Raw genomic sequence first — 14833 nt, 5'->3', positions numbered from 1 at the left:
AAAAAAAAAAAAAATCAGGTAAAACCTAAGAAAATACAAATCAAGTATGGACATTAGTTAATAACAATGTATCAGTGTTGGGTCATTAATTGTAACAAGTGTATGATACTGATGTACACATTAATAGCAGAAACTAAGTGTGGATATGTGGGAACTCTCTATACTATCTGTAATTTTTCTGTAAATCTAAAATTATTCTTAAAAATGATATATTTTTTTAAAAAGATACTGCATACACTTAAATGGTTTTTACCCTACAGTATCCACTTGCCTTTAGAAATGGTGTGTCCACGGCTGGGTGTGGTGGCTCATGCCTGTAATCCTGGCACTTTGGGAGGTGGAGGAGGGAGGATCATCTGAGGTCAGGAGTTCAAGACCAGCTTGGCCAACATAGTGAAAACCCGTCTCTACAAAAATACAAAAATTAGCCGGGCCTGATGGTGGGTGCCTGTAATTCCAGCTAGTTGGGAGGCTGAGGCAGGAGAATTACTTGAACCCGGAAGGCAGAGGTTGCAGTGAGCTGAGATCACGCCATTGCACTCCAGCCTGGGTGACAGAGCCAGACTCCATCTAAAAAAAAAAAGAAAAACAAATGGTATGTCCACATAAGCATGGTGAGTGAAGTAAGTATCCATGCCTGTGCATAGTGGGAACTTTAAGGGAGGGGGCAACACTTACCAATCAGTGATCATCTCTCCCTGATCACCTGACTGGGTAGTATTTGTCAATCACATTATGTTGTGCAATTTCAGCATGTATTGTTACGCTAGTCAGGATTTGTTGTAGACTAAATATTTACACACCCATTCCCTGAAATTCCATGATGGGTAGAAAGAGGGTGTGGGATAGTGGTTATTTGAGTTCACTTGGCTGCCACAGCAAAATACCATAGGCTGGTGGCTTAAACGGAAGTTTATTTCTCATAGTTCTGGAGCCTGGGAAGACTGATACGAAGGTGCTGACAAGGAAGGTTTCATTCTGAGTCCTCTTCTCTTGGCTACCATCCCACTGTGCTCACATGACCTTTTCTTTAAGTGCACATGCAGGGTTTGGGGAGAGCTCTTAGGTGTCTCTTCTTATAAGGGCACTAATCTCATCATGAGGGCCCCAGCCTAATGACCTCATCTAACCCTAATTACCTTCCAAAGGCCCCATCTCCAAATAACATCACATAGGAGTTCAGGCTTCAACATATAAATTTGGGGAACAAAAGCTATATTTGGGAACAAACATTAAGTCCATAACGGTAGTGAAGACCCCCAGTCTTTGGAGCCAAACTACTTTGATTCAAATCCTACCTTAACCCCTTACTAGTTTTGTGACTTTGAACAATTTACTTTGTGTCTGTCTGTGCTTCCATTTCCTCATCTATAAAATGAGAGATGTTAATAATGCCCACCTTGCAGATTGCCTTAAGGATTAAATGCAGCAATGTATATAAAGTGCTTAGAACAGTGTTGGCATGTAAATATCAGTCAGTGAATGCTAGCTATTATCATTGCTATGATGTAGTTCATGAGCTTCTACCCAGAATTTTTCTTTTTACACAAAAAGTGTTGTGAAGTCAGATATGCCTGAGAAATGCTGCAACAAACAATGGGAAAGTTTTTAAAAAGGGTTTGAGTAGGTAGGGTCTGCCTCTAGTGTTTTACTTTCTCTGCAGATGTGCCCATCAAAGACACCCAGCCAGAGTTGGCCATTTCCTTCCTTTGTTCATTACCTCATTAGTCAGGCTACAATACTTCGCACGTTCTGATTTTGACTTAAGGAAAAAAGATGAAGTTACACATTCAACTATATAATATTATTGTTCTCAGTGCCGCCTCATATTCTTTTTCAGAGGCAGAGAATATGTAAATAAAAGCAGACATCTAGCAAATACAGCATTTAGTTATATATTCAATTTCATTTGAGTTCCAAGTACAATTTTAATTTCTAACAAATGCCTACCTTTACTCCATCGTTAATTTTAATGGTCATTTTATTCCTCATCTAATACACATACCATAAATTTACTATTGTAACCATTTTTTAAGTGTACAATTCAGTACAGGCTGTATTTTTATTGTTAATGCTTGTTTTATGGGCCCACCTGCATTTCACTTGTGGACTATGTAAACATATGTAAACACCACATGTACATCTCTCTCTCTCTCTCTCCTTTTTTTTTTTTTTTTTTTGAGACGGAGTCTCGCTCTGTCACCCAGGCTAGAATGCAATGGCACGATCTCGGCTCACAACAACCTCCACCTCCCGGGTTCAAGCAGTTCTCCTGCCTCAGCCTCCTGAGTAGCCAGCGCCACCACACCCAGCTAATCTTTGTATTTTTAGTAGAGACAGGGTTTTGCCATGTTGGTCAGGCTGGTCTGGAACTCATGACCTCAGGTGATCCACCCGCCTTGGCCTCCCAAAGTGCTGGGATTACAGGCATGAGCCACTGCGCCCAGCGTTTTTTGTTTTTTGTTTTTTTTTTTAAGTTATCAGATGCCTGGTAACCACACCCAAAGGAAAGCTATGGAACATTTTGTTGTTTTTCTTTCTTTCTTTTTTTTTTTAATGGCCCAGCTCTGTTCAGGAAAAGGTTTAGTTTTCTAAGAAAATTCCAATAATCTGAATAATGATAATTGCTGTCTAAACCTCCCTACATAGTTGACAATGCATTATTTCTCTGATACCTTATCTTTCATATAAAAAGATAAACATCTCTTTGGTTCTGTTTGCCTTCTAGTGAGGAAAGAAGTTGCACAGAGAAAGGCTGTTCTCAGGATAAGAAAGAACCAAAAAGAAGTTGCCAATATGGAGAGGCCCAGGGCATGCTGGGAAGGGAAGCAGAGAGGCCCAGGGCATGCTAGGAAGGGAAGCAGAGGGGCCCACGGCATGCTGGGAGGGAAGCAGAGAGGCCCAGCGCATGCAGGGAAGGGGAAATGGAAAAGCCTAGGGATTGTGGCTGCTAGAGAGCCTGCTATTCCAGGTTCCTCTTGAAAGTTCTTGTGCTCAGCTAGCTAGTCATTGTGACTCAGCTCTGCCTGTGAAGCGCCTACAGTCTAGTTGAGAAGGTAAGGTACATATGTATAAATATATTAAAAAGCAGTTTGAGGCCACATTTAAATATATCAGCAAGTGAACAATATAGATAATAAAAGCAGAAATCCCGTGAGTTGGAAGGTTAGAGGAAGCTTCGTGGGAGAAGTAGGATTCCCGATGGATCCTGAAAGATGGGTAGATTGTTGGAGAAATGGAGATAATTAAGGTCCCACTGCTAGAGAGACTGTGTATAAGCAGAGGAAAAAATGAACTCAGCATGTTGGGAAAACCTATATCTCCCAGGCTATTTTATTATTGATTTTCATCATCTCCTGAACTTCAGTTGGTTGGATTGCTTTTTGCCATTTTGCCGTCACTCCTTAAGTCTCCAGGGCAATCTCCAGCATTTACCTTTCTTTATTTCTGTGACAAGAAACAGATCTGTCTTTTTGCCTTTTGGGGCACTGGCTTCCTGAGTGTAGAAGTCATGACTGTGATGTGCAGTATGCCTGGGAAAAATAAAAGGAGTTACTCCTTGCATCTAAGGTTAGACTTTCCTCATGGCAAGAGATTGTGGGGGATAGTTTTCGGCAGTGATCCCATCTTCAAACACTTCTGGGATACTCATGACTAGCTAACTCCTGCTGGCGACTGTCTTCCATCACTGACCTTGAGTTTCTCCAGAAAGAGATCACATGTGGGGCTTCCATGACTGTGTTTATTCAACAGCAACACTGACCAGTCTGGCCACAGAGTCAGAACTGGCTCAAGTCTGGACCCTGAAGGCATTGATCAACTTTCTGGTCTCTCTTGAGCTTCTGGGGTCTCAACCATTCATCTGATTACTCAATTTATCCTGGCCAAGAGATTTAGCCAAGAAGAAAGGGCATCTGGGCAAAATGCCATTAGGAAGGTTGTCCCCCAGGAAACAACACACCCTTTATTTATGGTCTTTCCTTTCCCCCCATCAAATCAGATTTTGCTTTCTCCCATTACTGAGGTGACAGAGACAAAGACTTGTGTTTAATATGCAAAAGCAGTAGCTTACATCCAAATTGCTATTATCCCTGCAAAAAGACTTCTTTCAGAGCTTTACAATCCTTTTGCTATTTACTTTCATTGCGTGGGTTACATTTACCTATTTTTTGCTGCGAGTTTTATATAGCTTAATCACAAAGAAAAAGAAGCAGTTCTATACTACTATTTCTTTTTTCTAACCAGTCATCCCATTGAATTTTTATTAAGAAAAATTCTACCTGGATGTAAAAAAAATTTTACATGAAGGAGTTGCAGATAAGTATAAGAATTGCACATATGCATAAAATAATTGTATTTTATCTTATTTATCTTATTTTCCAAAAGATGATAAAATCACTGACATATGCAAGTATAAAAGCACTATACGCCCTGTTTCTTTTGGTTTCCTTATCTGTACAATGGAAGATTTGCCCTGTATAGATTATTTTTAAGTTTCCTTCGAGTTTAATATTCCTTGGTCCTACAGGAGGATATGGTGCTGCTTTTGTTGGAAATTCAAGATGGTAGCATATAAAAAGAGGATTAGACAGAGAAATAGAAATTTGTTCTGGAGTAGACTGGCAACTACCATCTAAGACCCTTTTCTATCTGGACAGGTCTTTGAATGGTCTGCATTAGCATAAGTGGAAGTAAGTCAGCAATTGGTCCATATTCACCTGGAGTTTAAAATTGGCAGCCAAAGGTTGCAAACTCAAATGCCTCCAGGGTTTTGAGGTTGGTACTGTAGGTGGGACCTGAGGGGAGTGGTAGGAACCCCAGTCTGTAGGAGAGTGCTTGTCTCCTCCCTAAAAGTATGTAAATAAATAAATAAATAAATAAATAAATAAAGGTGGCCAAAACACACAGACAACTCTCTGGCTTTATTTAGCCTGCAGGCTACTAGTTTCCTACCCTTAAATTCCAATTCAGCCTATCTCTTCATTTTTTAAGTAAAGAATCTGAGGGACAGTAATTTGCCCAAGGTCAGACAGCAATTTAGTAGTACAGCAAGCCTGAGAAGCCGGATGCTTTGCTCTCTCAGTCAGTGTTCTTCCATCTGGTTATCTCTCAGCTCAGATCTGTCCCAGCAAGCAAGCCTGCTGATTGTCTAAACAATGAATAGGTTGTGGCTTTGCTGCCTTTACCTGAACATTGTTTATAACAATAGCTACTTCATAAAGGTAAAAGTAGATTGCTATGGTTAGAATACGTGCCACAGAAATTAATGTGCTGGAGCCTTGATCCCCAATGTAACAGTGTTGGGAGGCGGGGCATAATGGGCTGTGTTTAGCCCCAGAGGCTTGTCTCTTTCAAGCCCTTTTGAATGGACTAATGCTGTTATAAAAAGGGCTCATGGAATTAGATTCTTCCTCTCACCTTTCTTTCTCTTTCCTCTCTCCCCATCCCCCACTCCCAACTTTTTTCCCTTCCATCTTCCATCTTGAAAGGATGAAGCAGGAGTGCCCTCACCAGATGCCAGTGCCTTGATCTTAGACTTCCCAACCTCCAGAACTGTGATAAAATAAATTTATGTTCTTTATAAATTACTCAGTCTCAGATATTCTGTTATAGGAGCACAAAACTAAGACATAGATCTGTGTTAAAGTCACTTTCAAAAAGTGTTAATATGTTGTTAATTCATTATTAAATCATGAACACTCTAGAACAGTGACATTCAACAGCTCCATACATAATTTTAAATGACTTAGTAGAAACGTTTTAATAAATAAAAACAATATATCAAAAATATCATTTTGACTTGTAATAAATATATAAAATTATTAATGGGATATTTACATTCTTTTTTCATAGAACTCTTCAAATCTGGTGAGTATCTTATAGTACACCTTAATTCAGACAGCCACATTTCAGGTGCTTGATAGCCACATATGGCCAGTGGCTACCATATTGGATAGTGTGGTTCTAGAAGGTTCCTTGTTTCATTCTCACCCTACTCCCAACCAACCAGGGAAGGGACAAAGTTCCCAGAGGCTTGCCTCTTTCAAGCCTTCTATTGTTGGTTAATTAAATCCCTAAGCAACGGTTGAGTCACTTGCAACTGTGGAAGACAATTTAAGAAATCTGTCTCAAAGCCAAGAACATAGCTCCCCACGTAAAAGGAGGGGAGGCAAGTCCTTTGAGCTAGATGCCTTGAAGGAAGAGTCTGTACTGAGTCAGGTGCCCCTGTGTGAGAGGGAAGGAGATAAGTCATTGCCAAGGGGACAGAGGAAAGCAGAGAAGAGAAATGGTTCTCCTTAGGGTCACGATTTCCCTCCAAAGTCCCTGTGAAGGAGGGTCTATGGTGCTTTACTCACTTAGTTCTCACAGCCTCTCCATGAGGCACGTACTATACTATTCTCATTTTATAGAGGAGGAAACCCAGGCAGAGAAGTCATGTACTTGCCTGAGGTCATGTAGCTAGTAATCAGCAAAGCTAGTGCTCAACACTCAGGTCTGATGGACTTCAATACCAATTTATTTATTTATTTATTTATTTTTTATTATTTTTTCTTTTTGAGACGGAGTCTTGCTGTTGTCACCCAGGCTCAAGAGCAATGGTGCCATCTTGGCTCATCGCAACCTCTGCTTCCTGGGTTCCAGCAATTCTCCTGCCTCAGCCTCCTGAGTAGCTGAGATTACAGGCACCTGCCACCATGCCTGGCTAATTTTTGTATTTTTAGTAGAGACAGGGATTTCATCATATTGGCCGGGCTGGTCTCAAACTCCTGACCTCAGGTGATCCGCCCTCCTCGGCCTCCCGAAGTGCTGGGATTATAGGCGTGAGCCACCGCACCTGGCCTCAATACCTATTTCTTAACCACTGGGCTATATTAGGAAATTCTGATGCCATCTCCAAATGTCACAGAGGGCATATGAACTTTTGCATAAAATGTGCATGATTGTTTGGCGGTTACATACAACTTATTACTGTCTATGTGACTGAATGGTCTATTTTCAGGCAAATTTCCATCTAAAACAGTATCACTCTTTCCCAACACAGTTGGTTGCTTCTTAATCTTTCTTTTTGCTATTCATTTTCACCCATCCACTATTTCTGGTGGACTCCTGGGAGCAAAACTGTATGGGAAAATGGGAGACTCAGATAGCAAAGAAGTAGGAGGTGAATGCCAGGAATCAGCAGGGCTGGCTTTCTGTATAGGAGTTGGCTGAATGTGGCATCTGATCTGGGATGGAAGAGGAGGGAAATATCACACATTTTGTTTGTCTCAAAATATCCTATCAACCTCAGTCCTGTAATTAGTGAGTTATTCCCACCAGGTAATTCATTTCACCAGAGGAAAGGCGTTTTCTCCAGAAGACCCCATTGAAATGAAGCAGGCCTAATGGGGAGGCCAGGTGGAATAGCAGCTGAGCCTGTAGTCTGTGGGGCTGTATTCCCTGTATTTGACACCCTGCCCTGCCACTTTCCAGATGAGCCGCCTTGGACAGTTTACTGAAATTTCTCTGCCTCAGAGTCTTCATCTAAAAACTGGATATAGCCAGGCATGGTGGCTCACGCCTGTAATCCCAGCACTTGGGGAGGCCGAGACAGGCGGATCACAAGGTCAAGAGATCAAGACCATCCTGGCCAACATGGTGAAACCCTGTTTCTACTAAAAAAAAAAAAAAAAAATTAGCTGGGCGTGGTGTCATGCGCTTGTAGTCCCAGCTACTTGGGAGGCTGAGGCAGTAGAATCGCTTGAACCTGGGAGGCAGAGGTCGCAGTAAGGCAAGATCGCACCATTGCACTCCAGCCTGGTGAGAGAGTGAGACACCATCTCAAAAAATAAATAAATAAATAAATAAGTAAGTAAATAAATAAATTGGATATAAAACTAGTTTTACATGATAGGATTTTCAGGATAATTAAACAAGATGAGGAATACAAAGTTCCTGAAGAGTCAGCACTCTAATCTTACGGTGCAATAGCATGAATGCCCAATTCAGTGGTCCTTAACCACTGAATCACCAGGAGAGTTCATTAAAATACAAGGACCCAGGCTTATTTTCCCAAGAGGGGGAAGGGTTACAAACAAGCAACATTTGTCCCTTGCCTTGGCTGGCATTGGTGTACCAGAATATTAAGTCCTTAGCCATGTGGTGCCAAAAATACCAAGAGGCCAAATGATGTCGTGGGAAAGGCACAGGCTTCAGTGTCAGACAGGTCTGTGATGAAACTCGGCCCAGTCCCTTGCTGGTTATATGACTTTGGGGAAGGCTCTTCATCTCTCTGAGCCTCAGTTTCCCTATTTGTGAGATGGAAATCATTATAGCTGTCTTTTTGCTTGTGGTAAGGATTAATTTAGGGCCAGCAGTGCCCAGTGGTCAGCCAGTGTGATCAGGATGGAGCCCTCACTTCGTTTGACACCAAGGTCTCTCAAAACATGGGAAATAGAGCTTCTGGGAGCATCCTTGGGAGCAACTGGGCTGTCCAGCTGGCACTGAATGGAACTGAATTTTCTACAGGAGGAACAGCTGCCAGGTCATTGGTAAGCTGGTCACTGAGGATTGATGCCAGCTCAGAGATATCAGTAGTGGAGAAGCTGGTTGGAACAGAGACAGGCCACAGGGAGGGGTCCATTGGCTTCTTGTTTACTACAGAATAAACTCCTTCTATTTCTGGGAGTTAGAACCCTTCATATTAACCTAAGGAGTATTCCCTCCACGCCAGTAGAACAAAAATCTCCCACGTAGGCTGCACCCTTTTGAAGAGGTGGATGAGTCCTGTGAGTGGTGGGCCTTGTGGTGGTGGTGGTGCTGGTGGTCCCTCCCACCCCATCAGGAGGAAGAATCACTTTGGAATCTCCCTCCATTCAATCTTTGATTTACAGTCTTGTAATGGAACGATTTAATTCTCAGCATTAAATGCACAAACAGATTCACACACATTATACAAAACCAATAATTCACAGGCAAGCCAGGAGAGATCTGAGACTTAGTCTACAGAGATGACAGACACAGTGATTCTCTCCTCCCTGTTTCCCATATTCCACCCCCAAATACCCTGCAGTAGTCCCCCATCTGTCCAGGTGAGGAGGAAGCCCTCAAAGAGGAAATCTCCCCTGCTGCTTCTAGCTCAGGATACGGTCAAACTACAAGATCTTTTTGGCCATAAGACATTCTAACAGCGGATCCTGGGAATGGGGACAGAGGAGGGAGGCTTGGAAATCAAGTTCAGCTTTCTTTGCAGTTGTTTCCTTGTTATTTACATTATGAGTTTCCTTGTTTCTGAGCTGTTGTTGACATTTTGCCTTTATTCTGGCCATTGCTGCCTCCTACCCTGTCTCTGGGAGCACACGCCTCACCTCTGTCTCTCAGGTGTGCTAGAATGTAGTTCCTGGCCTGACTTATTCCTCTTTATATCCCCAGTACTTAGCACAGTTCCTGGCATCTCCTCCATGATTGTTGACTGTGTGGAGTGGCTTATGATTGCACTGGCAGTGAGACTCACTTAAAGAAGAGTGGCTTTGTTATGGTTTCTCTAAAAGGTGGCTCTGTCCATATCTGGCTTGACTGAACAGAGGGCAAATGGGATGGTGGGAGGAGAGGAATCAACAGTTTCCCAGTTTTTCCCCCAGGCAATAGGAAACACCTGGGATTTGGAACCTGAAACCTGCATTCAGGAGACCAAACTTCTACTAACTGGACGAACTTTGGGCCATCTACTCAAGCCCACTGGACTTCAGTTTATTTATTTGTTTCCTGGAAAATATAGTAAGATTTTTCCCTTCCTGCCTTATAATCAAAGAAGCTGTGACAATTTAAGAAATAAGGTTTTGGAAAATGCTCTGTAAAGAAATATGTGAATGACAGCTATTATTTTTCATAAAGTGATTTCTTTGGTGAGTTCATAGTATTGTAGCTCAAATGTATTAGGCACCTACTATGTCCTAGGCACAGTGTGAGGTGTTTCAAGAAGTACATAATCAAGATGTAAAAGGAGTGGCGTGAAGACAGCTCAAAGAAGGGAGCCATTCATAGACAGCACCCACCCCAGGGGTGTCATAGGTGCTTCTGTTGCGAAAACAGCCCAAAGTCTTTCATCTTTTTTAAGTTTGAAGTAACATGGAAGGCATCTTCATTTGGCTTCAGGACACCCCCAGGCCAGTCTGTGAATGGCTCCCTTCTTTGGGCTGTCCTCATTTGCACCCAATGGTACTGGCCACCAACTCTGGGAGACAATTAACTAAATACGATCTCTGTCGAAGCAACATATGGATCATGGAGACTGTGTGATTTCAATTATCAGTGTCTATTCTATTAATAATAGGTGTTGTAGGAGGAAAAAACTAATAGTGTCAGCTAAAACTTGCTTTTACAAATAGGCCAGGCACTATTCCAAGTGATTTATATATATATTCACTCATTTAATCTTTACAAGAATCCCACCAGGTAGGATCTGGTGTTATCCTCATTTTACAGATGGGGGCACTGGGACACAGAATGTTTAAGTAACTTCGCTCTGTCTCCCAGGATGGAGTGCAGTGGGGCAATCTCGGCTCACTGCAACCTCCACCTCCTCGGTTCAGGTGATCCACCCGCCTCACCTCCCTAGTAGCTGGGACTACAGGTGTGTGCTATCACGCCCAGATAATTTTTTTTTTTTTTTTGTATTTTGTATTTTTAGTAGAGATGGGGTTTCACCATGTTGGCCAGGCTGGTCTTGAACTCCTGACCTCAGCTGATCTGCCTGCCTTGGCCTCTCAAAGTGCTGGGATTACAGGCATGAGCCACAGTGTCTGGCCTATACTTCTTATTTAAGAACAATTTGGCCGGGCGCGGTGGCCCACACCTGTAATCCCAGCACTTTGGCAGGTGGATCATGAGGTCAAGAGTTCAACACCAGGTTGGCCAACATGGTGAAACCCCATCTCTACTAAAAATACAAAAATTAGCCGGGCATGGTGGCATGCACCTGTATTCCCAGCTGCTCAGGAGGCTGAGGCGGAAGAATCACTTGAACCCAAGAGGCGAAGGTTGCAGTGAGCCAAGATCATGCCACTGCACATACTCTAGCCTGGGCGACAGAGTGAGACTCTTATCAGAAAAAAAAGAGCAACTTTAAAACAAACAAACAAAAAGAAGATAAAATCATGACTCTCCTACAGGTATAAAATGAGCACATTGCTATGGTTTGAATATGTCCCCTAAAAAGCGTATGCTGGAAACTGGATTCCCAATGCAACAGTGTTGGGAGGTGCAGCCTGATGGCAGGCGTTTAGGTCATGAGGGCTCCACCATCAGGAATGGATTAATGCTGACTGTGAAAAGACTCGCTGCTGCCAGTCTGAGCGCTCACTCTCATCATGTGATGTCTTCTACTGTGTTATGATGCAGCAAGGAGGCCCTCACCAGATGTAGCCCCTGAACCTTGGGCTTTCCAGCTTTTAGAACTGTGAGCCAAATACATTTCTGTTCATTACAAATTACTCAGCCTGTGGTATTCTGTTATAGCAGCATAAAACGGACTAAGACAGACAGGTTAGGGCTTCTCTTTTCTTTTCTTTTCTTTTTTTTTTTTTTTTTTTGAGACTGAGTATTGCTCTGTCGCCCAGGCTGGAATGCAGTGGCGCGATCTCGGCTCACTGCAACCTCTGATTCCTGGGTTCGCGTGATTATTCCGCCTCAGCCTCCCAAGTAGCTGGGACTACAGGCACATGCCACCACGCCCAGCTAATTTTTGTATTTTTAGTAGAGATGGAGTTTCATCACGTTGGCCAGGCTGATCTCAAACTCCTGACCTCGTGATCTGCCCACCTCAGCCTCCCAAAGTGCTGGGATTACAGGTGTGAGCCACCGCACCCAGCCACATGTTAGGGATTTTTAAAACTCAGAACTGGATTGAATTTGGGCTTTGCTGCTTACTAGCTGTATTAAGATAAATGCATTTTTTAACCTATAAAATGGAGATAGATACCACATGGACAGCAGTGAAGATTAAACGAACCAACCTATGGCTATGAGGAAGATTTCTGATGCAGGTAACAGAGCCCCCAACTTAGTATGATATAACACAATAAGAAATTATTATATGACATGCTAGGAAGTCCAGAGATATCTCAGGCTCCAGGGGAGAATACTCAGTTCCACCCTCCTGTAGGTGTTACATTCATCCTTAGGTTGATAACAAGATAACTGTAGGAATTTCAGGAATCTCATCTAGAAAAAAAACCAGAGAGAAAGGTCATCTCTTTCTGTGTCTCTTTCACAGAACCTTTCTTTTCCAGAACTTTCCTTCATGCTTCATTGGGCAGTGTTCTGTTATTTGACCTTTCCTCAACAAGTCCTTGGCAAGGGAGATGGAAATATCATGACTGGCTTAGACTAATCAATACTTACTTTTGGAATTGGAATGGGGTCACCTTTCTCTGGGTTTCAAAAGGAAATAATAGATGCACAAAATTGGGGTTCTGTTAGCTAAAAAGGAAGAATGGAGAAGTAGAAGTTGAGTAGGCCACCCATAGGTTCCACTACCATCTGCGAATGCCCAGTATAAAGATTAATACCCAGCAGGTATATGTCCAAGAAATGTTAGTCATTACTTTTCTCAGTGACACCTGAATGTGATGTAAAAGACTGATTTGAAGGCACATCTTCATGCAGTTCTTCACTCAGAAATCAAGTCATCTGACAGGTGCCGATGAAAATTTTTTCAGAAACTTCAGATGGACAGCTTCCAGAAGTAGATGCTGGCTCTTCACAACTTGCCGCACATTGCACAGCACATTACGTTGCCAAGCAGGTATCTTGGGATTGGTGGGTTGCTCCTTCTGCTTAGAGGCCCCAAGCATCTGGTGTTTCTCTCTTCTGTGTTGGCGGATCCTCTGAACTTTGATACAGTCTTCATTCCACAATTGGCAAAGAAAATCTCCTCTGGGATACAGCCCACACACGCCTCACGCCTAGGGAGGCATGACTCCCGGCCCTGTCCTTTCACTTCAAATGAAATATAATAAATATGAAAGGAAAACAAAAGACAGGCAGACAAAAAGCAGACTCAGAAAGACAGAATGAGAAAACACATATATACTCACAAAAGCAAGGGAGAACAAAAGGAGGCAAAGGGCAGACATCTCTCTGTCCACTGGAGCTCTGAGGAATCAGAATTTCTAAAGCTATTTTTTTTTTTCTTTTTGAGACAGAGTCTCGCTCTTGTCCTCCAGGCTGGAGTTCAATAGCATGATCTCGGCTCACTGCAACCTCCGTCTCCAGGGTTCAAACGATTCTCCTGCCTCAGCCTCCCGAGTAGCTGGGATTACAGGTGCCCACCACCACGCCTGGCTAATTTTTTTGTATTTTTAGTAGAGACGCGGTTTCACCATGTTGACCACGCTGGTCTCGAATTCCTGACCTCAGGTGATCCGCCCACCTCAGCTTCCCAAAGTGCTGGGATTATAGGCTTGAGCCACCATGCCTGGCCTCTAAAGCTATTTTTTAAAATGTAAAGATTTAGGACTTATCCTCTCCTTCCTGATAGCCCTCTTTTCAGCAGCTGCTTTATTCGTCTTGAGGCAGGAGGATGAACAAAGGATCTTTCCTCCTCAAGAAACACCCCCTCCTTCCTCAGTTCCACACCCCTGCCCTAGGAATCCATGACTCCAGGAAATATTTTCAGATAAAACAATTCCAGTTACTGGAAAATTGCAAGGCTTTCCTCTGTGGGTTTACAACAGCCTGGCCTCTGACCCTGGCCTCTGACTTAGTAAAAGAGATTTACTAAGTGATAGTAACACCTTTTATGTACTCAACGTGAGGCAAGTCACTTTATCCGTCTCAATCCAGGCTCCTCAGGCTCATAATGGTGAAGGTTGGAATGGATTCGTGGTTTTGAGTGTGTGTACGTATGTATGTATGTACATGCATATTAAACTATGCACATTGTATATAGTTTATGTATATGACCCTCCTTCACAGGGGCTCTGTCCCCTTGGCAATGACTTAGCTCCTTCCCTGCCGCACAGGGGCACCTGACTCAGTACAGTCTCTTCTTCCTACAAGGCATCTAGCTTAAAGGACTTGCCTCTCCTCCTTTTACGTGGGGAGCTATTACATGTTAAACAACAGAACATTATTTCAAATGCTGACATCTTATGTGGCACTTCAACATAAAAACAGGTCAAGGCAAGGGCTTTAATTGAAGGAAGGTGAGCATGGAAGGAGTGGAGGAAGAGCAGGAGGAATCTTTGAAATCCTTATCTTTGGCCACAGCAGCCTCTTGAAGTATGGCCCCAGGTGGGGCTTCCCAGGGCAATTTGATAACCATTGACCTAGCTGCTCTCTAAGGCATTGTAGATCTAAAACACAAAGGTCTTGCTCTGCCTTTATCAAAAAGAAAGTCTGATTCCTCCCTTGTGGATTCACACAGTAACACAACATACCTTGAAGTGGAGAAGGATGACAAGAACCAGGAGGGCAAAAATTCCCTTCCTAACCCTGTTTCTATCTTCTTTGGAATTCTGAAAAAAAATAAATAAATAAATAAGAAAAAAAGATAGTGAATGGTACAGGGAATAATACAACTCATACCACCTGTAAGGTTAGCCAAGACAAAGTACAAGAGAGAGACCCCGAGGTTAGGCGAGGAAGTTTATTAACCTGCCGGCTGCCCGCTTAACAGTCAGAAAGGAGGCAGCCCCAAACTTACAGAATGAGGGGTTTCTATTGGGGAGGGGAGTTTGACGGAGTTCTTTGGTGTGGCCACATCCCCGGGTTGTTTGCTGGTTAATTTTGCCACATATCACCTTGTGACGTTTATTACAGGAGGGTGTAGTTAGTTTGTTTATGCTTCCCA

General features: G+C 42.9%; 1 long non-coding RNA gene across 1 annotated transcript in view; it reads right to left on the bottom strand.

Moving 5' to 3' along the window:
* Positions 1-12784: 12784 nt before the first annotated feature.
* The window catches only part of LOC105536392, a 36264-nt gene continuing 34215 nt past the window's right edge, over positions 12785-14833 (bottom strand). The window contains exons 3-4 of the long non-coding RNA XR_001005578.1: positions 14421-14498; positions 12785-12978 (exon numbers count right to left, since the gene is read on the bottom strand). This is a non-coding gene — a long non-coding RNA (uncharacterized LOC105536392). The remainder of the gene's footprint in view (positions 12979-14420; positions 14499-14833) is intronic.

Source organism: Mandrillus leucophaeus, unplaced genomic scaffold (genome assembly GCF_000951045.1).
Source record: "Mandrillus leucophaeus isolate KB7577 unplaced genomic scaffold, Mleu.le_1.0 Scaffold159, whole genome shotgun sequence".
Taxonomy (NCBI): Eukaryota; Metazoa; Chordata; class Mammalia; order Primates; family Cercopithecidae; genus Mandrillus; species Mandrillus leucophaeus.
The sequence above is the reverse complement of the archived record's forward strand: the minus strand, read 5'-3'. Positions and strand labels throughout refer to the sequence as shown.